The following is a 23,493-nucleotide window of genomic DNA, read 5'->3' on the forward strand; positions in this document are numbered from 1 at the left end:
ATGTCGGAAACGATCTTGCCGTCTGTGTGGAGCGTGAATGACGCGGCACCGAGGGCACCCTGGCTGCTGCAGCAGGGTTTGCCTGTGGCGTTTTGTCTCTGGCCTGTTCACCGGTATTTAAAGGAATTCCCACTGTTGTATGTAATCTATCAGACAGGGTTTTAGAGTAATCTTAGCATAATTTGTTCTAATTAAAAGATTCAGCATCAGGTCTTCCCTGTAGACCCACCAGCTGCTGCAGCAGGACGTTTGCTTTGGGTAAACATCATCCTTATTTCTAGTGGCTCCGCAGATGCCACCAAGCAGAAGCCTTAAAGGAAGCCATCTCCAAACCGAGCCGGGAGACGCGGAGTCAGCGAGGTAGCTCCACACCATAGCGGTGGGGGTCTGGAAAAGCCTGTGACCTGGAGCAGACACACAGAGTGTCACGCAGCTGCCCCAGCTGGCCCATTCCCATCCCAGCACTGGGGCTCCTTCCTTCCCTCAAAAGAAGGCGCTTTGTTGGATAGCAAAGGTCTGCCTGCAGCCTCTTCAAGGGCCCTCTAAGGCTCTCTGCCTCATCTGGAATCATGATGATAACCCTGAAAACCCCAAACAAGGAGGTCTGAAGTTATGATAAATTAACCGTCTGCAGTTTACTCTCTTCGTAACCATTGCGTGCCCCAGCGGGCCTGGCAGTCAGCCTTTCATCAGACCTGTGTGTGCTGCAGCTGAAGGCCCACCACCTGCCAGCCAGGCAGCCTAGGATGAGCCTCTGTACCTCCATGAGCCTCCATTTTCTTATCTGTTCAATGGACACGTTCTCCCCTCCCTTACGTAGAAGTTAGGCATGTGCCACAACACAGGACAGTTGGCTCTTCGTGACTGAAGAACCACTGTTAATCACGGTTCCTTTCAGAGGAGCAGAGAGTTCACATACTCGTTTCATTATCAAGTACTTTAAAATATGTATTATCAGTTAGTATTATTATTTGATAAGGTTTCATTCTGTGGCCGCCATCTCGTGAAGGTGTTCTTGCGTAGGGCCACATTTGAGGGCATGGGGAGGTCCATGCTGGGCCTTCTGGAGCCAGGTGCACAGGTGACACGGACAAGGCCTTGCCTTACCAAGCAGCCTCTGCCGAGTGAGAGTAGTTGAGGTGCCAATAATACAGGTCTTTAAGTATTCATCTAAAATGCATCCTCTACAGATTTTCCTTTTGCACATTTACCTGTTTGATAAAGACTCACTAGGTAACTTTCCCTCTACTGAATAGCTCTTTCTGTTGAGCTGTACGTATGTGCAGTGGGCGTTTCCACACCGCCACATCATGAGACACTCCTCTCCAGAGCTTCCGTTTGGTTGGAAGTCTCTTTCCATGGAAGTGGGCTGCATTGTCTGCACACATGCATTTGTACAGTACCCATGTGAGACTAAAGCTGCCTACGTTTGAATGCCAGTTTTTTATTCACAAAGCAATTTCTATAATATTAACACACGTGGGTGTCCATTAAAGACCAGTATGCTCCCTGACCTTGTAAATCTTGAACCCTGAACATAGAAGATAAGAAACAAGCAAGCGGATGCCCCAGGTGTCAGCCCGCTGAGGGACATGGAAGGATAGCTGTAGGGAGAGCCCAGGGTTGAAATTGTGCAGGTCGTTTAAGGATTGATAGAGTTGATCAAGGAAAGCTTCCCAAAGAAAATCAAACTTGAGCAATGCTTAAAGAACCAGATGGATTTTTTTTGTGCAAAACAGCAGGAGGAAGTAATTATAAGCATTGGGGCACTTTGGACAAAGACCCAGAGAGGAGGAAAAGGGAAGATGGAATAGCCACGAGCTACAGTGAAGTGAAAGGTGATAGTTGGGGTGCAGAAAAACGAGGAGAGACCAGAAGAGATGAGTGTTGAGAGCCCAGCGCTGCCAAATTAGCATCTGATTTTCAGACTTGGGAGCTGACATTTTACAGAGCAAAGATCCAGAAAGACAGCAGAATGGTGCACAGAACTCTGATTCCTACAGTTTTGTGGGGGTCTTGGTTGATTCTTGTATTTTCTAAGTATTTTTTTATTTTTTTTATTTTTTTGAGATGGATCCTTGCTCTGTTGGCAGGCTGGAGTGCAGTGGCGCGACCGCGGCTCACTGCAACCTTCGCCTCCCGGGCTCAAGCAGTTCTCCTGCCTCAGGCTCCCGAGTAGCTGGAACTACAGGCACGCACCACCACGCCCGGCTAATTTTTGTATTTTTAGTAGAGACGGGGTTTCACCGTGTTGGCCAGGATGGTCTCTATCTCTTGACCTCATGATCCGCCCACCTTGGCCTCCCAAAGTGCTGGGATTACAGACGTGAGCCACCGCGCCTGGCCTTTCGAAGGATTAATAATATGTCATACCCAAAATATTTTGAAAAGGGAGATGATAATAGTAATAATAAGCACTACAATTTATTGAGGGCTTTATGTAGATAAATCTCATTTGATCCTCACAGAGTAGATCCTGTTGTTACCTGCCTTCTACAGGGGCTGCCTTTGGTACAGAAGGGTTAAATATCACTTGCTCAAAGACACATCCTGGGAGGGGCCAGGATTAAAACTCAGGTGGCCCGATTCAGCTCTCCATCACTGCATGTCAAGGTGTGCCTCCAGGAGCAGCAGCAGCTGCTGGGAACTGCCTAGAAATGTTGATCTCAGGCCCTGTCTCAGTCCCACTGAATCCAGGCCTCAGGGGATGGGACCAGGCAACCTGTGTATAGCAAGCCCTCTGGGATCACATGGCATGCTGAAGCTTGGGCACCACTGCTCTAAGTCCTCACTTCCCAAAGCCTGGTCCACGGACCAAGTGGCATCTGACAGCTCCAGGGATTTGGCTGGTGATGCAGAATTCAGGCTCTGCCCAGACCTACTGGACACATCATTGTCTGTCTGCACCGAGGGCACCATCCCGGCGTCCCTCTGGTTCACGTCATTCCCCCCTTCAGTGTGCTGATTCGTCAAGTGGCCAGACCCCAGCAATTTTTTAGTGAACACCAGGGCACAGGATCTGATGGACAACTTCAAGAAAACATGTTTATGAATGGATTTCAGGACCTCAGCCTTGGCATAAACATTCCCTGCAGGGCTTAGAAAATAATCACAGAAGAAACAAACATGATGAAGAGCTTTCTGTCATGCTCTTTCTTCTTAAGTTGCAGGTGATATAAGTCCCCCCCAACCCCCACTTCCTTTTTAAACGTATCTGCCCCCATCCCTAGTCTTTGGTTTGGATTTCAGAGTCGCTTACTCTGTGCTAGCAGCAGGAATGCGTGGGGAGAGGCTAAGCAGCTTTGGAATACAGACGCCCGTGTGGGCAAGTGTGCCTTCCCATTGTCGCGCACTCTTATTCTAAAACATAATAATCATCACAACATTGGGATTCGCTGTTTCTCTGCCCCCCGTCCACCCTAAATTAAGACTTTGGCTCTGGAGAACTTTTCAAAGTCTCCTCTCTAGACACACCGGTCCCCCCGGGGTTTCTTCCTTTAAAGCAGCTGTGAGAAACTCCTAATTAGATAGATTCCTTTGTAGGGGCAACCTACAAAACAGGAGGTGCTACTTAAATTAAGGGAAGAAGAAAAGAATCCATTTCGTGAAATGGAATGCCCACTGCTTTATGACTATTACTGTTGTAAGGTTTCACATTTAAGTACCTGAGGTTTAAAATTAAATGTCTAATATAATTTGGCGGTGCTAACATGAGACCCGCGTCTGCCCTTAGAGAAAATGCAGACAGCTCAGTTGTGGGTTTCAAATTGCCGTCTGCCGGCTTGCAAGCCGCACGGAGGATTGGATCCCTCCTCTGCTGAGCACCACATGCTGCTGAGCGTAATTTTTTAAATGCAGAAACATATTCATCTTGAGCCTCTGCACTGAAAAAGGCCGTTCCAGGAGTACATGAAAAATTAATTTTTTTACATTTTTTCCCACTCTTCTAAGTGTTTGACAGAAGTAATTTTTGCAGCAAGAGAGAATAAAAACTGGTGGCTGTAAATTCCCGTCCTGCAACCTCTTGTGTAGATTCTTTATGGACCCAGAATTGATCTACATGTCAGATCCTGTTGTGGTTTAAACTGTTTATCACCGTAATGGCAGTAGTGAGCCCGTGAACACCAACTTATAATCCTGGGTGAAAGAAATTGGTGTTTGCAGTCAATGAAGGGGCAGCTTTGCTTTATTGATAGATTCAGAACAATTATCTCTGCAACAACTATTGGCTGAGGGTTCTCTTGAATCTTACTGGAAGCCTGTAATTTTTTTCGATTAATCATTTCCTCCATAGATAACTTCCTCTAGAAGTGTTAGCCACGAGTCAGCATCACTGTGGGTAGCAGGGGCCCCAGGGTGTCGTATGTAGCATACTTGGCCATTCTGTCTTACTTCAAGACAAGATGCACGTTGAGATGCATCACACCTGTCCTCAGGGCCAGAGTGCTTACCTGCCTGCCTGCCTCCTGAGTACCTGGGTGAGCCTGGCCCGACACTCCCCGCTGGCTCCTGCCTGGGTTAGCCTCGGCTGGTGGTCTCAGCTGATGCTGTTGCCATGGCAGCCTCACTCCCCCAGCCCTGGACTGTCAGGTTCTTCTGATAACTCCACCCCATCCCCGATTGCTTCAGTCCAACAGTTTATCTTCTGCCACGCTGACTGGCCATCACTGTTAATACTGCATTTCTTCACATGACTCTTCCATGTGGCTCTTGAGCCTCACTTCCTTCGGCCTCCCCCAGGCCACCATGCGGCCTCGTCACCATCGAGCACAAACACCATATCCATCTTCCACATGGAAGGAGTGTATCACGTGTGTGTGTGGGGGTGTATGCTCTGGTCCCTGTTTCCTTCTGGCCGTGTAATCATGGTATCTTTCCAGTAGACTCTGGTTATAAAGCAGCCGATCCTCAATGGAAAGCATTTGAGTTTTTGCCAACTTTTAAATGTCTTTTCTCATTATAAAAATGTTTTGCACGTCGATTTCAATGATGGGGGTTCGAAACATGAGTTTCAGCTTCGGAAGCTGTCTGTCCCACACTTCCTTTCGGAGCCAATGCATTTGAACCACACTTTCCAGCAGGCATGTCCACACCATTCATCAATTTAAATCTTTATAGTTGGAGCATTTTTTTCCCTCTTCTTGGATGTTATACTGACAATTTTAGTGCATGACCAGCAGACGGCGGTAATGTGATACTGCCGGTCTCTGACCTGGGAGCTTCTTTGATGCGAGGGTATCAGTGAAGCGTGGGGGGGAGGAAATACATGTGTTGACTGCCTCCCCTGTCTTCATACCTAACACCTGTTTCCCTGGGGATCATCATCTCTGCCTGATAACTGAGCTTCCAAAAGGCTGAGAAACCAAGACCATACTTACCATAATTAGCCAAAATTCAAACCCAGATCTTTCTGATTTCAAAGCTTATAATCATTTCCCTCTGCTGTTTTTTTTTTTTTTTTTTAAGGAGAAACACATGCTTAGTACTAAAACATCTTATCATAAAAATTGTTTGTCTTTTGATAGCACTTGCTTTTCAAGGAAATACGTTCTAAGATGGATAGACATTTTGTCTTCTCTCACTGATGCTGAAGTTTCCTTTATCAATTCTTCCCAAATCTTGGCTGGCATTCAAAAGCCTTCCCTGGGGGTTGTCATCAACCTTCAGCTTAGCTCAGTGTTAAAGGCCCCTGGGCTCTCATCTCTCAAAGCTGGGCACTCCCTGCCTCACCGCCGGGGGGGCTGCTCGGCTCGCCAGGCTGGCCGGCCTAATTAAAAGGCTGACCCCGCTCCCTTCTGTGTTCGGAGCCTGCTTTCCTGTCTCTGCATGTGGCCGAGGAGCAGGCAGAAGCGTCCTGGGGTAACTGGACACAGGGGGTGAAAGGTGGATTTTTTTTCCTCCCAATCAGAATGTTGTAACTTTGTACTTTGTCTCCTTAGTTCCTTCCTATCAGCTATTTTCAGCAGTAGCTGCTGACCAGGGGAAACAGAAGACAGTGAAACGCTGCCCCGTGATCAAAACCGAACGGGGGCAGCACATTTCACGCCCGAAGACCAGAACCTCGTGTTGTTGCAAGGCAAAAAAAATCTAGAAATGCTTGTAAACAGGGAGTAGAGAAGGAGATTGTTGCTAGTTGCTGTAGTGCCTGGACCAGACCTCTTGGCCCTCTGGCCCTCGGCGTGTCCTCACCTGTTTTAGGGGCTCCCAACCAGGGGTGATTTTGTCTCCTTGGGACAGCTCGTGATGTCTGGAGGCATTTTTGGTTGTCACATAGGGGAGGGTGATGCTACTGGAAGCTAGTGGGTAGAAGCCACCAGGGTGCTTCAGTGTGCCACGGGGCAGAGACCAGCCCCCCACAGCCAAGAGTTATTCAGCCCAAAACACCAGCGGTGCCACAGTCAGGAAGCCCCGATCTGGACAATGAAGGTTTCGCTTCCTTGGCCCCTTCCAGCTGTGGTTGCTGCATTGCACAGTAATTCAGTAAGAATCCTTCTCAAAGAAAGGAAAGCCGGTTTCTGGTTTGCAAGAGGGTCACTGTAGCCAACCCAGGGCAGTGCCTGGTCCTCAGGGTGCTTTCCACACAGCTTCTCAGAGCATCCGCCTGGGGGCACGGCCGGTTCAGCGGCAGTCCTGCTGCCACCAGCGTTGACATGATGTGACATTCATGGAACTCGCTGCTTGCCGGGCACAGGCCCCCAGGAGATGACTGCCAGAGCCTTCCCCATTTTAGATGAGGAAGCAGGGGCAGAGGGCAGTTGGGCCTATCGCAGCAGCAGGTCGGTGGTCAAGGCTAGATTCAAACAGGCTGTGTCATAATTGTCACTAAGCTGTTCTCCTACCCACCCAACCGCCTCCAAGAATACTGAGTGCTCAGCATGTCCCCCTGCTGCGTGTATGAAGACAGGGAGGGTGAGGCCATCAAATGTGTGGATGCCACAAGCTGAGACATAATCTACATTGAAATCTCCAGATTTAGAGACTACAAAATGGGTTGAAACTAACAAAGTGAAACAGAGATAAAATCTTGAATTCAGGCTCAACAAACCAACAGTACAGATAATGGAACAGGAGTACCGGACCCTGGTGAGGAAGGCCTGGGTGTGGTTTCTCTGCAGAAATGCTGTCAAGACTTACATTCTGCACCAAGAGGACGAGACAGGTTCTGAATGTCTCACTGGGCTCCAAGGATCCTTTCGGGGGCCACATTTTGAGAAAGACATCGGCACACTGGGAAGCACATGAAGCAGAGGGCTGAGATGGGGAGAGGGGCCCGAAACCCACAACACTTAGCGTGGCTGAAAACCTGGGAGGGTGGGAAGGTGTTGTCCAATGGCTGCCCATTATATTCTTGGGGGCGATTTTTTAAAATGCTTGTTCCTGGGGCCAACAGCTAGAGATATAGTCCATTTGGCCTGGGATGGAACCCAAGCAGTGGAATGTCCCCCAGGGGTTTCAGATGCGCAGCCAGGGTTGAGAAGCTCTTTCAGAGGGACCTGAATGATGTGTGTGAATGGTGGTCATAGGACAAAATCTGATCCTGATTCTGTATTAACCCAGAGAATTGAACTGGGAGCAATGGGTAGGAGTTGCAGGAAAGACAACTTTGGCACCAAGTAGTATGATGCAGTGAGACAGTTCCCAGCGACTGCAACTGTTTGCAGCCTTCTCCTCTGGCATCTCTGCCTTCCTCTCGCTTGCTTGAAGGCTCTCTGCATCCTTTCCCGATGAAACGGGAAGATGCCCACTTTTCTCCCATGCCAAAACCCATGCCTCTCCAGGCTCTGGAGCTTCCATGTGTGATCTGTTCCTGCTTGGACATGGGGTAGGGCATCCCTTCCACCTCTGAACTCATCACCTCTCGTCTTCCAAAGGACTCTGCTTCCGTGGACAGCCTCTCTCCTGCCCCAGCGGTTTCTCGCAGGTACTGGATCACTCCCTTCAGCTTACATACCTGCTCAGCCATCGCTCAGCCCAACACCATGGCCGTCTGCAGTTTCCGCCTCTCCTTCTATTCTCCTTCTCACCACACGTTCCAGGACACTCGTCTGTCCTCGCCGTCCCCAGCTACCACTCGCGTTCTCTTCAACCCTCTCGCATGTGTTGTCAGCCCAGCACCCTCCAACACTGCTCTCATGCGTGTCAGTCCCAGGAGCACCCCTTGGTTCCCGTGGTAATCTTCATAGTGGGAGCCCTGCTGACTCCCCATCTTGCTTGAAGCCCTCTTTCCTCTGGGCTTCTCTGAAGACACACACGGGTTTTTCCTGCAGCTCTCTGGCTGCCCTCTGTGTCATCCTCCTTTACCAGCAGACCTCAGATGATAGATGTGGCCCAGAACTCAGCTCTCTCCCATCCTCCCTGCACTCCTCTTGAAATAGGCCTGACCATTCCTCTAGACTCAGAAGATACCCAAGTTCACATCCCCAGCCATGACTCCTCTCTCCGCATTGAACACAGGTAACCAGCTACCTGCTCGGAAGGGAGTTGGGCGGCTCACGCTCAGCATATTTGAAGAACTCCAGCTTTCATCCAGAGCGTCTGTTTCTCACCCGCCTTTTCACCATCTATCCTCTCAGTAGTTCAAAACACGCCCAAAGCATCACGTGCACACCCTCCCTCGGCCTCACCTCACAGTCTGTTGATTTGCTTGGTTCCCTCCACTTGACCTCCAAGAATACCAGCTGGGTTTGACCCGTACCTCCACCTCCTCTGTGTTCCCCTGGTCCTTCTGCTGTGTCAGTCCTAACTCATCTCTGGCCTGTCATTCCTACTTCCCAAAAGTCCTCTCTCTCTGCAGCCAAATTCACCTTTTAAAAAAACAAAACATGAGCCAGATTGCCACTCCCCACACCCACTCCAGTGGCTTCCCACTGCCCATGGAATATATTCCCAATTCTTGATTTCTGGCTGACAAGGCCCCAGCTGGTCTGACCCCTGTTTCTTGACCGCCTCTCCATGGCTCCAGCCGGCGGCTCTGCTGAGATCTGGGATGAGTCACCCACCAGATAGTTCAGGCTTCCGCCCAGACGTCAGCTCTGGCGTGTGTACATCACTGCAGGCAGCCCCTCTCCATCCCATTCTTCGCAGTTACCCAGACTTCTTGTTTTTCTCAGCATGTATTGTGGCCTGACTTACTCTGGACACATTCTTGTTCGACTCCTACCCAGTCATAAGTGGTCATCCTGCCCCCACCATCTTGAATTGTTTTCCTAGCATTTGTCACTGTCTGAAATGATCCTGTTTGCTTATGTGTCTTCTGCAAGAATTCTGACTCCACCACAAAGAGGGGCTTCAGGGTCTTGTCTGTCTCCACTTTCTTGACTACCTGGAGCTGTGCCCATCCCGTCGTCACAATGTCATTGCACGGTAATTATGCTGAGTTAGTGAATGAGCACACTTGGATAGCATCCCCAGTAGGAATAGTCCAAGTGTTGGCAGGGGTGGGGTAGCTGGGTGTATTTCATTAGACTTGCAAAATGAGCTCCAAGGATTCCGCCAGTTTTATATGATATAATTTTTTGAATTTTTAAGTATCTTAATGCTTTGCATATTGCTTTAGAAACTGGTTCTTAACAGAGAACCAGTGCTGGTGCCCCTTAAGACAGAGGATGTTGGTCACAATTTATACAGTTTATGGCAGAAAACACTGGCAGCAGTCTCAGCAACAGGTTCTTCAATTAGTATCAGTAGTTAAGAGTGGAAACCGGGTTTCCTACCTTGGATCATCTTAGCCCGTTCCTGAATCATAAGTAAAGTCAGTGGTGTAAATTAATAGGGATCATGTAGATTAGATACATTTCACAGCAATTATTTAATTTCATATGTAACTTCATTTAGTCCACAAGTATTTATTGACCACTTACTGTGGCCACCCACTGCCCTGGCCCTGGGAGTGGAGCAGGAATCCAAACGGAGTTCCCAGGTCTCTCTAGGTGCAAAAGAAGAATCGACGGATGATCACTAAGGAAACAAATTGAAATCTGCTTTGTCAGGTGGTGAGAAGTAAAATGAGGGTGAGCAGGTGCGAGGCATACGTTCGCGTTCTGAAGTCAAGTCGTGCATGCATGAGTGTGTGAATTACTAAGCATGTTTTCAACTGAGACCATCACAGCAATATATCTGTTCGTCGTTCATTCCATTCATTTGACAAATATATAACTAGCGCTTTATCATATGCAGTGGTGTCCCAGGGTACATTGGGAAGTGACCCCAGAGAAGATGGACACATCAGTTGGTCCAGTCTAATCAAATGCTGCCAAGAACTCAGTAGGCTAAAGGGGGTGTGGGATCCATGCAAAGGGAAGGGTGTGTGCGGCTATGGAGCTTTGTTGTGTGGGGGTAAGAAGGGCGGACACTGAAGGCGAAGCATGGAGGAAGGGAGGAGCGTTCCAGCCCGGTCTGGAAGAGTGAGGAAAAGCATTCTAAAAAGGTTTGCCCATGATCCTGAGCCAGCAGAATGCCCTGATGGATGTGGCCCAGAACTCGGCTCTCTCCCATCCTCCCTGCACTCCTCTTGAAATAGGCCTGACCATTCCTCTAGACTCAAGATACCCAAGCTCATATCCCCAGCCACGACTGCTCTTCATCATCTCCTAGGGAAGAGAGGAATGTGATTTGAAAAGATCCGTCTTGAGTCAGCCTGGGTTATCATCTCTGGTGTAGACAGCTCATGCCAGCCTGGGTTAATCGAGAGCGGAGTGGGCCCGCTGCAGACAACCCGCGATTCCCCTGGGTCCAGGAGTCCAGGAGCCGCGGGTAGAGCCGTCACTGAAATTTGCATCTCATTCTTCGGTTCCTTTCTCATTTGCTTGGCCCAATTTTTAGTCAGGTCACTTCTCATTGGCCTCAAGGCAACAATGTCTCATTAACTTACATTTTAGGCTGGGCATGGTGGCTCACACCTGTAAGCCCAGCACTTTGGGAGGCCAAGACGGGCGGATCACCTGAGGTTAGGAGTTCGAGACCAGCCTGACCAACATGGAGATACCCCGTCTCTACAAAAAATACAAAAGTAGCCAGGCGTGGTGGTACATGCCTGTAATCCCAGCTACTCAGGAGGCTGAGGCAGGAGAATCGCTTGAACCCACGGAGGTTGCAGTGAGCCGAGATCATGCCATTGCACTCCAGCCTGGGTAACAAGAGTGAAACTCTGTCTTAAAAAAAAAAAAACAAAAAACTTACATTTAAAAAATTTCCTAGCATACAAAAGTCTAAAATTTTATGAAATTATTTAGCATTTTGTTAATTTTTTAGTCCCCATGTTTGCAGCTGCAAATTTTCAATTTCAGGGGGACTTTTTTAAAGATAGAAAGCATCATTGACTACCCTAGCTTCAAATTAAGAACAGTTAGTACAGTATAAAAAGATTTGTCAGTTTGAGACCAACCTGGGCAACATGGAGAGACCCTATCTCTACTAAAAAAAATTTCATTTAATTAGCTGGGCCTGGTGGTGTGCGTCTGTAGTCCCAGCTACCCAAGAGGCACATATATTTGAAGATTTGTCAAATATATGTGCTGCTTCTCCAACTGGAAAGAAAACTTTGTGATCTTTTGTGTTCTCAACATTAGAACATCTGATTTTATAATGTACATTTTTAAGCAATACAGGACTTTTTTTCCACATGACTTTATACAACTCTTGGGACAGGAAAATGTTCACTTTGTGTTTCTGTGGTTTGCTCAGTTCCACAGCCTAGGAACCCAACAGGTTAGGAAACGTCAATCATACTGTCTCCCTGGTGACTTTGTCAACTGTTAGAATAAAATTGGTCAAATCTTTTTCATTTCCTCCCTCACTTCCTTTTGTAGATTTCATAAACACATGCAAAAAGGCAAAGACCTAAAGGACTTAATTTTTTTTTTTTTTTTTGAGACAGAGTTTCACTCTTGTCACCCAGGCTGGAGTGCAGTGGCACGATCTCAGCTCACTCCCAGGTTCAAGTAATTCTCCTGCCTCAGCTTCCCTAGTAGCTGGGATTGCAGCTGTATGCCACTATGCCTGGCTAATTTTTGTGTTTTTAGTAGAGACGAGGTTTCGCCATGTTGGCCAGGCTGGTCTCGAACTCTTGACCTCAGGTGATCCACCTGCCTTGGCCTCCTAAAGTGCTGGGATTACAGGCATGAGTCACCGTGCCCGGCCGCTTAAAATTTGGGGGGGGTATTGAGAAGAAAGAAAGGCATGGAAGAAATGAGTGTTGGAGAAGAGTGGTATTTAAAATGAACAAGTTGTTATAAGATGGTTATAACATGGCTAGATCGAGAGACAGCCAGAGATGGGTGACAGAGGGTGGGGTGTGGCTGAGCAAGCCCACTGTCCAGCTTCTCTGTTAGAATTTGTATGTTACTTTGGTTTTGCATTCTTAAACTTCTTTCAATGAATGTATCATGTTACATCTTGGCTTTATTACGTGACAGATAAGGTTATTAACAGAAAGTGATATTAATTATACAATGATACTAAAAATTTTATATCACAAGAAGCAGATGGTTATTTTAAATGACTTAAAATTTTACTCTTTTATATGAGAAGAAACATTTTAAACATATTTAGTTATAAATGCTATTTTAATTGCTACATTATTTCTGCAGTGGGATTTTTAAAATCTTACTACATTTGCAGGGAAATGTTTCTATGTATATTTCAGATCCTCTTAAATTATATACTTATTTACAGAAAACAATTATAATTACATTGAGAAAACAGAAAGGGGGGCTTCAAATTATCGATAAATACATCACACTGTTCTCACACATGATCATTCCATCTGGTCATAGTTCAAGAATTCAGCTCTAGTAGGAGACTTACTCTCTGAACATTCATCAAGTTAACAACCTTACCAGTTATCTTTTTAGGTACTCTATTTTTATGATGTTTGTAGATAAATAGTCCTTTGCTGGATTTTTAAATTATAACTGGGTAAGCATACCACTTAAGAATTATTTCCTATGCGAAATAGAATCAGAAAATTCCATCTACTTACAAATTCTTTATGTACTTCCACATTTTAAGCTTCCCAAGTTGGGAAACTCAACTTCAAACCAGCTGTTGACCCATCCTTTGTTCTATATCAAGCTTTGCATTAATGCAGAAAGTGAAATTAAGTATCTCCACTCCCCAAAGTGATACATCTGAAATCATCTGGCTGGCTGTGTGTCCAGAGGCACCACGTCAGTGTCTCTTTGCGAGAGCCTTTATGGGGGTGGTACGAGGGGAATTGGAGTCCGGGGGCACGTCAGGCCCTCATCAATCAGAAAGCAGTGGCAGCGACAGCAAGACAGGCGGGTCAGGCCCCCAGATGAGATTTGTGAAGCTGTGGCATCCATTCCGACCACACATTCTGGAAAAATTATCATCCTACACCACCTTCTGAAGCAGTCAAGGTTTGGGTTATTACCTGGACCAGCACCCGGCTTTTACATAGGACCTTCTCCTGGGGGACGGTGGTAACATTGTAAACCAAAAGGTTATTGATCAAATCTTGCTAATCCAAGTTCCTGACAATTAATTTTTTAAAAAAGAAATATTTGTCCTTTTAAAGAACTTTTCTCTTTTCCTAAAACTGTATTATGTGAAGCTTTTCATTTTTAAAATTTTTTTTTTTTTTTTTTTTTGAGACGGAGTCTCACTCTTTTGCCCAGGCTAGAGTGCAGTGGCATGATCTCGGCTCACTGCAAGCTCCGTCTCCCAGGTTCACGCCATTCTCCTGCCTCAGCCTCCTGAGTACCTGGGGCTACAGGCGCCCACCACCGCGCCCGGCTAATTTTTTGTATTTTTAGTAGAGACGGGGTTTCACCATGGTAGCCAGGATGGTCTCGATCTCCTGACCTCGTGATCCACCCGCCTTGGCCTCCCAATAAAATTCTTTCATTACAGAAGCATGGTTAACGCGTGCGCTAGCAGAAAAGTCCCACCGTTAAATGGAGGCCACAGTGCGTGGCTGGAGAACAGCAGGATGCTGGTATCTGTTGCACATATTTCAGCCTGTTTCTACAAATCTGCCTTTTTCTTCTAGCATATGGGTTAACTACCATTTCTCTTTGCTAATTTTACAATAATATCTTTGCATTTTCCCCTAATAAAAAAAAAATAAATTTTAGAAACATTTAAAATGCGGTTAAGCTTTTTGGTTTCTAAAAAACTCAGTCCTACACAAAGCTCTTAGATTGGAGAGTGAATACCTGTATGAATCCGTTCTCACACTGCTATAAATAAACACCTGAGACTGGGTAGTTTATAAAGAAAAGAGGTTTTGTTGGCTCATTGTTCCAACAAGCTGTACAGGAAATGTGATGCCAGCGTCTGCTTGGCCTCCGGGGGGTGCCTCGGGAAACTTACCATCATGGCAGAAGGCAGAGCAGGAGCCGGCACTTCACAAGGCTGGCGGTGGTGCGGGGGGCGATATGGGGGGACTTGCCGCACACTTTTAAGTGACCAGATCTCATGAGACCAACACCAAGAGGGAACTCTGCCCCCATGATCCAGTCACCTCCCACCAGGCCCTACCGCCAGCATTTGGGATGACAATTCGACATGAGATCTGGGCGGAGACACAGACCCAAATTATGCACTTTTCCCCTAATTAAAAACAAAAACATTGTAGAAACATTTAAAATATAGATAAGCTCTTTGGTTTCTGAAAAACTCAGTCCTACACAAAGCTGTTAATTTTGGGGGTGTATACCCTTCCAGATCGTCTGCGTGTGGTTATTTCCCCAAAGTGGATTGGATCATAATAGGCTTTTTTTCCCCCTCTTTTTTTTTTTTTTTGAGACAGAGTCTTGTTCTGTCAGCCAGACTGGAGTGCAGTGGTGCGATCTCAGCTCACTGCAGCCTCCTCCTCCCAGGTTCAAGCGATACCCCTGACTTCAGGTGATCACCTGCCTCGGCCTCCTAAAGCACTGGGATTACAGGCATGAGCCACTGCGCCCGGCCAGGCCTTTTCCACTTAAACATATAATGTGTCCATTAAAATGTTCCATGTCATAGAATATTTTCATGTACTTAACGGCATTTAAAAGAAAATAAGTATAAATAGGTTAAATTTCCACACTCTCTGGAAACAGTTCAGAAACTAGAAACAATCTCTGTGTCCAGCAGTAGGGGACTGGGAGCCCCTCCAAGGAGAGGCTGGGCAGCCATTCAAGTGCTGCTTTCTGTGTAGTAGCTTGGAAAGCTGGCCATTGAAATCGCCAGGCGTCATTGTTCTAAGAACCAGCAGGGAGGCAGCACTGTGTGGTCCCGCCCCTCTGCCAAACCAGGCATATCCCTGCCACCCTAGTGCCTTTTCACCTGCTGTGCATAGGAACCCCTCCCCACCCTCATGTCCACCACATACCACCTTCACTATGAGGCCTTTCTGACCCCAGGTAAAACCTGCCCATGTCTTTCTTCCCCACCTTATTTCTCCATGCCACCAGTCACCTTCTAACAACCTTTGTCATCTACTCCTTCCTTTCCTTTTTTAAAAATTATATATAGATATTTTATTTAACTGGTTGAAATGTGATTTTTTTTTCTGGTTTTTATTTTGATTTCAGTAGGTTTTGGGGGAACAGGTAGTATATGGTTACGTGGATAAGTTCTTTAGTGGTGATTTCTGAGATTTTGGTGCACCCATCACCCGAGCAGTGTATACTGTACCCAGTGTGTGGTCTTTTATCCCTCACCCCCATCCCACCCTTTCACCTGAGTCCCAAAGTCCATTGTATCACGCTTATGCCTTTGCATCCTCATAGCTTAGCTCCCATTTATGAGTGAGGACATACCATGTTTGGTTTTCCATTCTTGAGTTACTTCATTAGAATAATAGTCCCCAAATCTGCCCAGGTTGCTGCAAATGCCATTATTTTGTTCCTTTTTGTGGCTGAGTAGTATTCCATAATAATATATATGTTATTTTATATATATTTATATAACAATTTCTTTTTTTTTTTCTTTTTCTTTTTCTTTTTTTTTTTTTTTTTGAGACACAGTCTCGCTCACTCGCCCAGGCTGGAGTGCAGTGGCACGGTCTTGGCTCACTGCAAGCTCTGCCTCCCAGGTTCAGGCCATTCTCCTGCCTCAGCCTCCCGGGACTACAGGTGCCCACCACCACGCCCGGCTAATTTTTTGTATTTTTAGTAGAGACGGGGTTTCACCGTGTTAGCCAGGATGGTCTCGATCTCCTGACCTCGTGATCTGCCCGCCTCGGCCTCCCAAAGTCCTGGGATTACAGGTGTGAGCCACCGCGCCTGGCCATATATAACATTTTCTTTATCCACTCGTTGATTGATGGGCATTTGAGCTGGTTGCATATTTTTGCAATTGCAAATTGTGCTGCTATAAACATGCGTGTGCCAGTGTCTTTTTGTATAATGACTTATTTTCCTCTGGGTAGATACCCAGTAGTGGGACTGCTGGATCAATTTTCTGATCTGTCATCTCCCCCCGACCAGAATTTAAGCTTCTTAAAGGGAGGGACTGTCTTGTTTGTCTCTATTCTCAAAGCCTAGAACGGTGTCTCCATCAGTAGGGGCACAGTCAGCCTCTGTTGAGTGAATTTTCCAAGTATTAGGTGGTAGAATGAGCAGTTGAATGTTACTGTTTGCCAATGTCTAAGCCCTGGATTAAATGCTTTATAGCTACTATTTGTTAAGTCTACGCTGAAGTTCTCTGAGGTGGTACTATTATCCTCATTTTTAAATGATTAAACTGAGTCCTAAATAATTTGAATAACTTGTGCAAGATTGTGCAGGTGATGAGGATCTGGCGTGCGATGTACGGATCGAAGCCTGAACGTTGGGCTAGGCCAGGCTCCCTGTGTGCCCACCTGAATGCACGTGTCTGCATGAAGGCCGTGTGAATGAGGAGGGCAAGGGACTCATGGGAAGTTTTACCTGTTTTACCTGTTCCATTTCAGCTTTTAGAAATGAGTACATACTCATCTAAAAATGTGCTGGGTTTTTTGGGGTTTTTTGTTTGTTTGTTTGTTTGTCTTAGAGACAGGGTCTCACTCTGTCACCCAGGCTGGAATGCAGTGGCACAGTCTCAGCTCACTGCAGACTCTGCCTCCTGGGCTCAGGGGATCCTCCCACCTCAGCCTCCTGAGAACCTGGGACCACAGGCACGCGCCACCATGCCCAGCTAATTTTTTGTATGTTTGGTAGAGATGGGGGTTTCACCATCGTGCCCTGGCTGGTCTTGAACTCCTGAGCTTCTGTGTTCCCCCCACCTCCATCTCCCAAAGTCTGCTGGCATTATAGACGTGAGCCACTGCGCCCGGCCTAAAAATGTTTTAAATAAAGTTATTTTAAAATACGAATTTCATAACGAGAACACAAATTGAGAGGTGAACATTTGAGAATTTCCATGTCCGCTTTGGCAGTAGGGATGTTTAGTTTGAAACTTTAATTTAAAAAGTGAGTTCAGTGAGTCTGTCTTTGTGGCGCTAGAGATGGGTCCTCAGCTGGCCATGATAGAGAAGGGCGGACAGAGGCGGGTGTTTGAGACTTGGAGGGGACAGTGGGGGCACAGCAGCCAGGCAGAGGCATGAGTCAGGGCAGAGTGAGAATGCTAGGATCCTGGCCCCCATCCTCCCACTTGCCACACAGTCAAGAAAATGACAGGTGTATGGGAAGACCCAGTTCAATACAGAGCAGCCAGGTATCAAATCACGGTGCAGCTCTGCAGAGCCTATCCCGTGTCCAGTAAAGCAGACAGCATTCCAGTGTTATCTGGAATTATTTACAAACGCAGTGTCCGCAATACGATGAATCACAACTTACAGTTTAGTTAGATAAAGCAAATTATAATTTTTAATAGTCAGTGAATATTTTCACCTGGCCATATGGGGAGCAAGGCTGTGAATCCTCTCTTGCCCCAGCCCCTTCTCCCTGGGTGAGGCAAGCATGGCATGAGCAGATAGGTTTTTGAAAAGTACCTGATGTGCAGTCAAATACAGGAAGGCCCCTTCTTTCATACATGCACACTGAGCTCCCTAAACCCAAAACCCCAAATCCGAAGGGCTCCATTGAGCATTCCCTTTTAGCGTCATGTCGGCACTCAAAAATTTTCAGATTTCAGCACATTTTGGATTTTTAGATTAGGGATGCTCAACCTGTAATTTCCATGATAATTTTTTTTCTGGAAACACCTATGACGTTGAATGTGTAAGAAGTGCTGCCACACCACTTCAAAAGAGGGCGGTGGCCGGGGTGCTCTTCCCAAGGAGCTGAAAAATACCATGAAATTCCTGATTATGCCACTTCTCAGCCTGTCCTTCTGCACCGTGTCTCCAGATCATCGTCTTAGTCTCTTTCTTCACAACTGAACAGATCTGCTTAAATCCCTCGAACACCCAAGGCTGTGTAGATTTGCCGCTTTGAGCATGCCTAGCGAATTCCGTTTTTGTGCCTCTTTTGCATAGTAAGCTTATGAGCACCATGCTCTTTTCACTAATATCAGTTAAAATGTTTCCATTTTCCACTTATGCTCATAAAATAAAAGCAAAACACGAGTTGGTCCAGCTGCATAAACAGCCCTGGGGCTGAGCTACCCCAGCCACGCCACACCCCCAAGCACGTGGACCCTGTGCTCCTCCCTGATCACCACAGTACCAAAGGCCAGAGTCACAGCTCATGCAGAATGGAAAGTTCTGCCAGGAAAAATAGACTCCCTCGCCTAGGCAAAAGTATCGTGGATCTAGAACTAGAAAACTAACTGGAATTTCGTGGAAGAAACTGCACCTGTTTCTTCCTTTTCTGTAGTCAGCACTGGGAAGTCTGGGAAGACACTAAAAATAGCGATGAAGCGGCTCCCTGGAGGGTTGCTGGGAGATGCTTGGACACAGAGAGTGAGGTGTTTGCTGGGAAAAGCCAGTTGGGATGGGTGAAGGCCCATGCTGGAGTTGGAGAGCACAGAAAATGGGGTGAGTATGAAAGTCTAGCCTGGGTTACGGCCCCAGTGATCCTGGACAAATTTGAAGTAAGAAACTCCCAGCAGTCTCATGCCCAGAGTGCCCAGGGAAAGTCTTCTCTCCCAGCGGTGACTCCGGGTTTCCCCAGCCCCGCACAGGGACTTGAGCTGGTGAGCTACAGAATTGCAGAGAAGAGCAGGAGTCAGCCAGCCAGACCTGGCCATGGCTGTGCCATAGGACATCACGGGGTGTGTGGGCAGGAGCAAATGCCGGGAGTGTGTGCAAGAGAAAATTATGGCTGGTGGGAACCTGCAGGAATTGCGGGAGGAGAAAAGGGATGTACTCCTGAGGATTGGGGGCTGGCAGCGCTGGGAAGGAAGGGAGGGACCCTGATTCTGGCTGAGAGGTGGGTGGATATAGTCACCGAGGATTTTAACCTCACCCCAGGGGATGAAAGGCTGCTGTAGGGAAGAATGGCCAGAGCTTTCTCTGCTGAATAGCCAGCCTGCCAGGATTCTACTTCCTGCTGCATCCACCACTGACCCTTCCAGCAGCCACAGGAGGTCAGGGTTTTGCTTAAAGAAAGAGAGAAAAATGTCAATTATTACATTTTGGAGCACAATCTTACCTTTCAGTTTATTTTAAAGCAATTTTCCCTAAAGATCAACCACAGTATGTGACTGAACTATATTAACAAAATTTTAGGTTGATAAAGGAAATGCTTTAAACTCACAGCAAATGTAACTCAGGATCTCCAAGCACTTTTTTTTTGGCTGGACAGAGCCCAAATTCCAAGACACTAGTAAAAATAATATGATAAAACTTTGGAGGTGCACACAAAGTCAGTTCTTTTTTAAAAAAAATATTCTAATAGTATCTAATAGTAATGTTGAATTACTGATAGTTTTCTGCTGGAAGTAAATTTAATTCTAGTTTTTAAATATCATTAATTCTGGAGGTTGCACTCTGATTTCTTATTTTATGGAAAATACAAAATAAAGCAGACACATTTGGCCACTGTGATGGAGCTGTTTTCAAAGGTTATGCTTTAGAAAACACTTCCGACTTTGACCTGCCGTTGCGGATGAAGATGCTCACGAGTGGAGGTGTTGGTGGAGATAGTTCTCCCAAGTAGAATACTCCATCGATGTCCACAGCACGTTCAAATTATCTTTCATGTTACAAACTTTTCCAGCATTTACCAGCCCCAGGTGCGATTATGGACAATGCTGTCAGTCATCGTGAGACAGAGTAGCATGGAACTGAAAAATGTGTAGCAGGTTTTCAAACCTCTTACTTGCCCAAAGCTTAGTCAAAATTAATAGATTTCCTCTGAACTTTGTTCTTCTCATTTCTGGAATGATTGCAGGGTTGGTTTAAGATTGCCTTGACCACATATTAATAATGGCCCTGAGAAACAGGCGTAAACAGAGGTTGTCCCGGGAAAGACAGAATGAATGTCACCCTGGTGAAGGTGGCTCGTGTCACTACCCTTTGCTACAGCCTTTGTTTCTCCCTGATTCATTCTCGGGAATCACTCGTTGTCTGTTGGTACAAAATAAACATTTCCTCCTATCCTGGATGACCGGAGCCTTGGGCTGCAGATGAGTTACACCACGCCAGTCTCCCAGTCCCATCACACACAGGCAGTTTTTACACCAGCCAAACTTAGAGCTTCATAAGTGCAGGAAACTGTCAGGTTCCTCTCAAGAGGAAGTCTTAGCTACAGATTTTTGCTGGAAACAAATGGTCCACCCTGCTCTACTTATTTACTATCTGGTTTGGGAAACCTGTCATATGACCTGATAAATTATTTTTGAATACAGTTGTTTAATAATGTAGTCAAAAATGAAAGGTCATAAGCCTCATCTTCTCATTAACACCACACCAGATTGATTCCAGTATTCAGTGCACAGATGACCTCATGTTTCAACTTCCTTATTGACATGAATGTGCTCACCTGCCTCTTGTCAGAGACATGAATGGGCTGATAATATCTAGTTTTCAAGCAGAGGAAGTTAGAGGTCAACCCCAGCCTCAGAATCTACATAAAATATGTAGCACAGTCATTAGTCATTTGCAGCAGCCCAGCAAAATCCTAAAACAGCAGGAGAGAAAAATATTTTCTTTTCAGTGGCTGTCAAAGAAGTCATAACATACCTTTTTTAAAAAAAATTTCATCAGCCAAATCCTTAAATTTAAATATGCGGACTTTTTTCCTGTATTTTTATCAAAAATGTTTATATTTTTAAAAGGTTATCCAGGTACCAGATAGGTGCCCCAGGCAGCTCATGATGCAAATGTAGACAAATATATTTTGACACAAATATATATATATATATATTTGACACAAATGTATATATATATATATTTGACACAAATGTATATATATATTTGACACAAATATGTATATGTATTTGACACAAGTATGTATATGTATTTGACACAAGTATGTATATGTATTTGACACAAGTATGTATATGAATATATTTGTAGACAAATATATTTAGACACAAGTGTCTACAAGTCAATCTGTATCAGTATAGAATTAGGATTGGATTAGTGTGAAATGTTTGCACTGTAAATTTTATCTGTTTTTTCTAACTGGAAATATTCTGTTTTGTTCCACTACTATTTCCCCAGGGCCTTAAACAGTGCCTCCCCCTGAGTGGCCCTGGGTAGTTGTTGGTCAAATCTGTAAATATCTGGAGTTTGTGCGCACACAGCCTTCGAGTGTGCCATCAAGATCGTGTCCCTCTGGTGCTGAGCCTCACCATCCTGGTGGTCCTGAGCAGTGGCATCCCCTCCTTCAGCTCAGCCCCAGGGCCTTCTGTTCAGGGTCACTGTGGATAAATTACCAGTGGAACCCAAACCTTCAAAGCTGTCCTGTGGGCTGGGTGGCTCCAAGAGCCAGAGTGTTGCTCTGTGACCTCCAGCCCATTGACTGGGGCAATTGTTAGAGCCAGGTGTGGCTGAAGGACCCATACGGCCTCTCTTTCAAGTGGCTGGGCCTTCCGTACAAGGCACCTGACACCACGATGCTATCACCGTCCTCGCTGACTCGGACATGCCACCCACCTCCAATAAAGGCTTGGGAGTTGCAAGGATCCCTTTTCATAGTGAAACTTCCTGTCCACAGTTTAGGAGAGAGTCATGAAATCACCTGGAAAAGAAGTTTTTGAAATATTTTAGGTGTTTACAAAATATTTCTATGAGGACAGATAAAGGAGAATGAATTTTGCAAATTAGCATTTGATTTAACCCCCCAAAAAGTACCCTGATGGTTCCCACAGTTGCCTTCTAGCGTAACAAAAGGTTACATGTGATGGCCAAGGGAAAAGAAGATGTAATTTATCATTATAAGATGTTAATTTTTTATTCTCCAAAATGTTCAAACTGCAAGGATATTTCATACAGATTTGTTAGCTGGTATTTAAATAATATTCAACACTCCTAAGCCTTAAATAGACAATTAGAACTATACTGCATTTTTTTCCCTCCAGCATTTCAAAGACATTATTCAAATTTTGTTTGTTCTTTGTGCTGCAGTGGTCTTACTTGGCGCCTCATTCTCTTGACAGACTTGATTACAGAGCACCTATTTTGTTCATGGTGCTTGCTGGCCACTGAACATCCGTAAAGAAAATTTTTTTCCATGCCTATAATCTCAGTGCTTTGGGAGGCTAAAGCAGAAGGATCACTCAAGCTAGGAGTTTGAGACTAGCCTGGGAGGTATAGTGAGACCCCATCTCTACAAAGAAATCTTCAGGGCATGGTGGGGCACACCTGTGGTCCAGGCTTCTTGGGAGGCTGAGGCAGGAGGATCGCTGGAGCCCCAGGAGTTCAAGGCTGCAGTGAGCTTTGATCATGCCACTGCACTCCAGCCTGGTGAGAGTGAGACATTGTCTGAAAAAGAAAATGTACTTTTAAAAATCAGGCCAGGCACAGTGGCTTATGCCTGTAATGCCAGCATTTTGGGAGGCTGAGGCAGGCAGATTACCTGAGGTCAGGAGTTTTAGACCAGCCTGACCAACATGGAGAAACCCTGTTTCTTCTATTCTCTACTAAAAATACAAAATTAGCCAGGCGTGGTGGCACATGCCTGTAATCCCAGCTACTCGTGAGGCTGAGGCAGGAGAATCGCTTGAACCCGGGAGGCAGAAGTTGCGGTGAGCCGAGGTCACGCCATTGCACCCAGCCTGTGCGATAAGAGTGAAACTCCGCCTCAAAAAAAAAAAAAAAAATCAAAGGGACACAGCCACATAAAGGAGACATCCACAGAAGCAATCATAGCACACTAAGGGCCATGAAAGGGGTGCAGTGTCCAAGGGAGCTGGGAAGAGAGGCTGCCTCCTGTGCCACTGAAGGGCAGGCTTCAGCCCTCCGAGCGCTGCTCACAGTCACGGTGGTTTGTGCAGCTTTCATTGTGGCAGGTCTAACTGTATTTCCCAACATCCTTTCTCATCATTCTCTAACTTTCTCCTTACAATGCCTCATCTTTTGGCGGAAGTGACTTGCGTCTCGTATGTTATGGTTCTGTGTTGAGGTCCTGCGTTTTAACTGTGTGAATGATAATTGTTTGGAAAAGCCAGGGGCCCTTG

General features: G+C 46.1%; 1 protein-coding gene across 6 annotated transcripts in view; it reads left to right on the forward strand.

Annotated features, from left to right (window-relative positions):
- Nucleotides 1-23,493, forward strand: part of AGAP1 (ArfGAP with GTPase domain, ankyrin repeat and PH domain 1) — a 638,294-nt gene that overhangs the window by 443,255 nt on the left and 171,546 nt on the right. The gene's annotated exons all lie outside the window — the stretch shown is intronic.

This window comes from Symphalangus syndactylus, chromosome 8 (assembly GCF_028878055.3).
Source record: "Symphalangus syndactylus isolate Jambi chromosome 8, NHGRI_mSymSyn1-v2.1_pri, whole genome shotgun sequence".
In the NCBI taxonomy this organism is placed as follows: Eukaryota; Metazoa; Chordata; class Mammalia; order Primates; family Hylobatidae; genus Symphalangus; species Symphalangus syndactylus.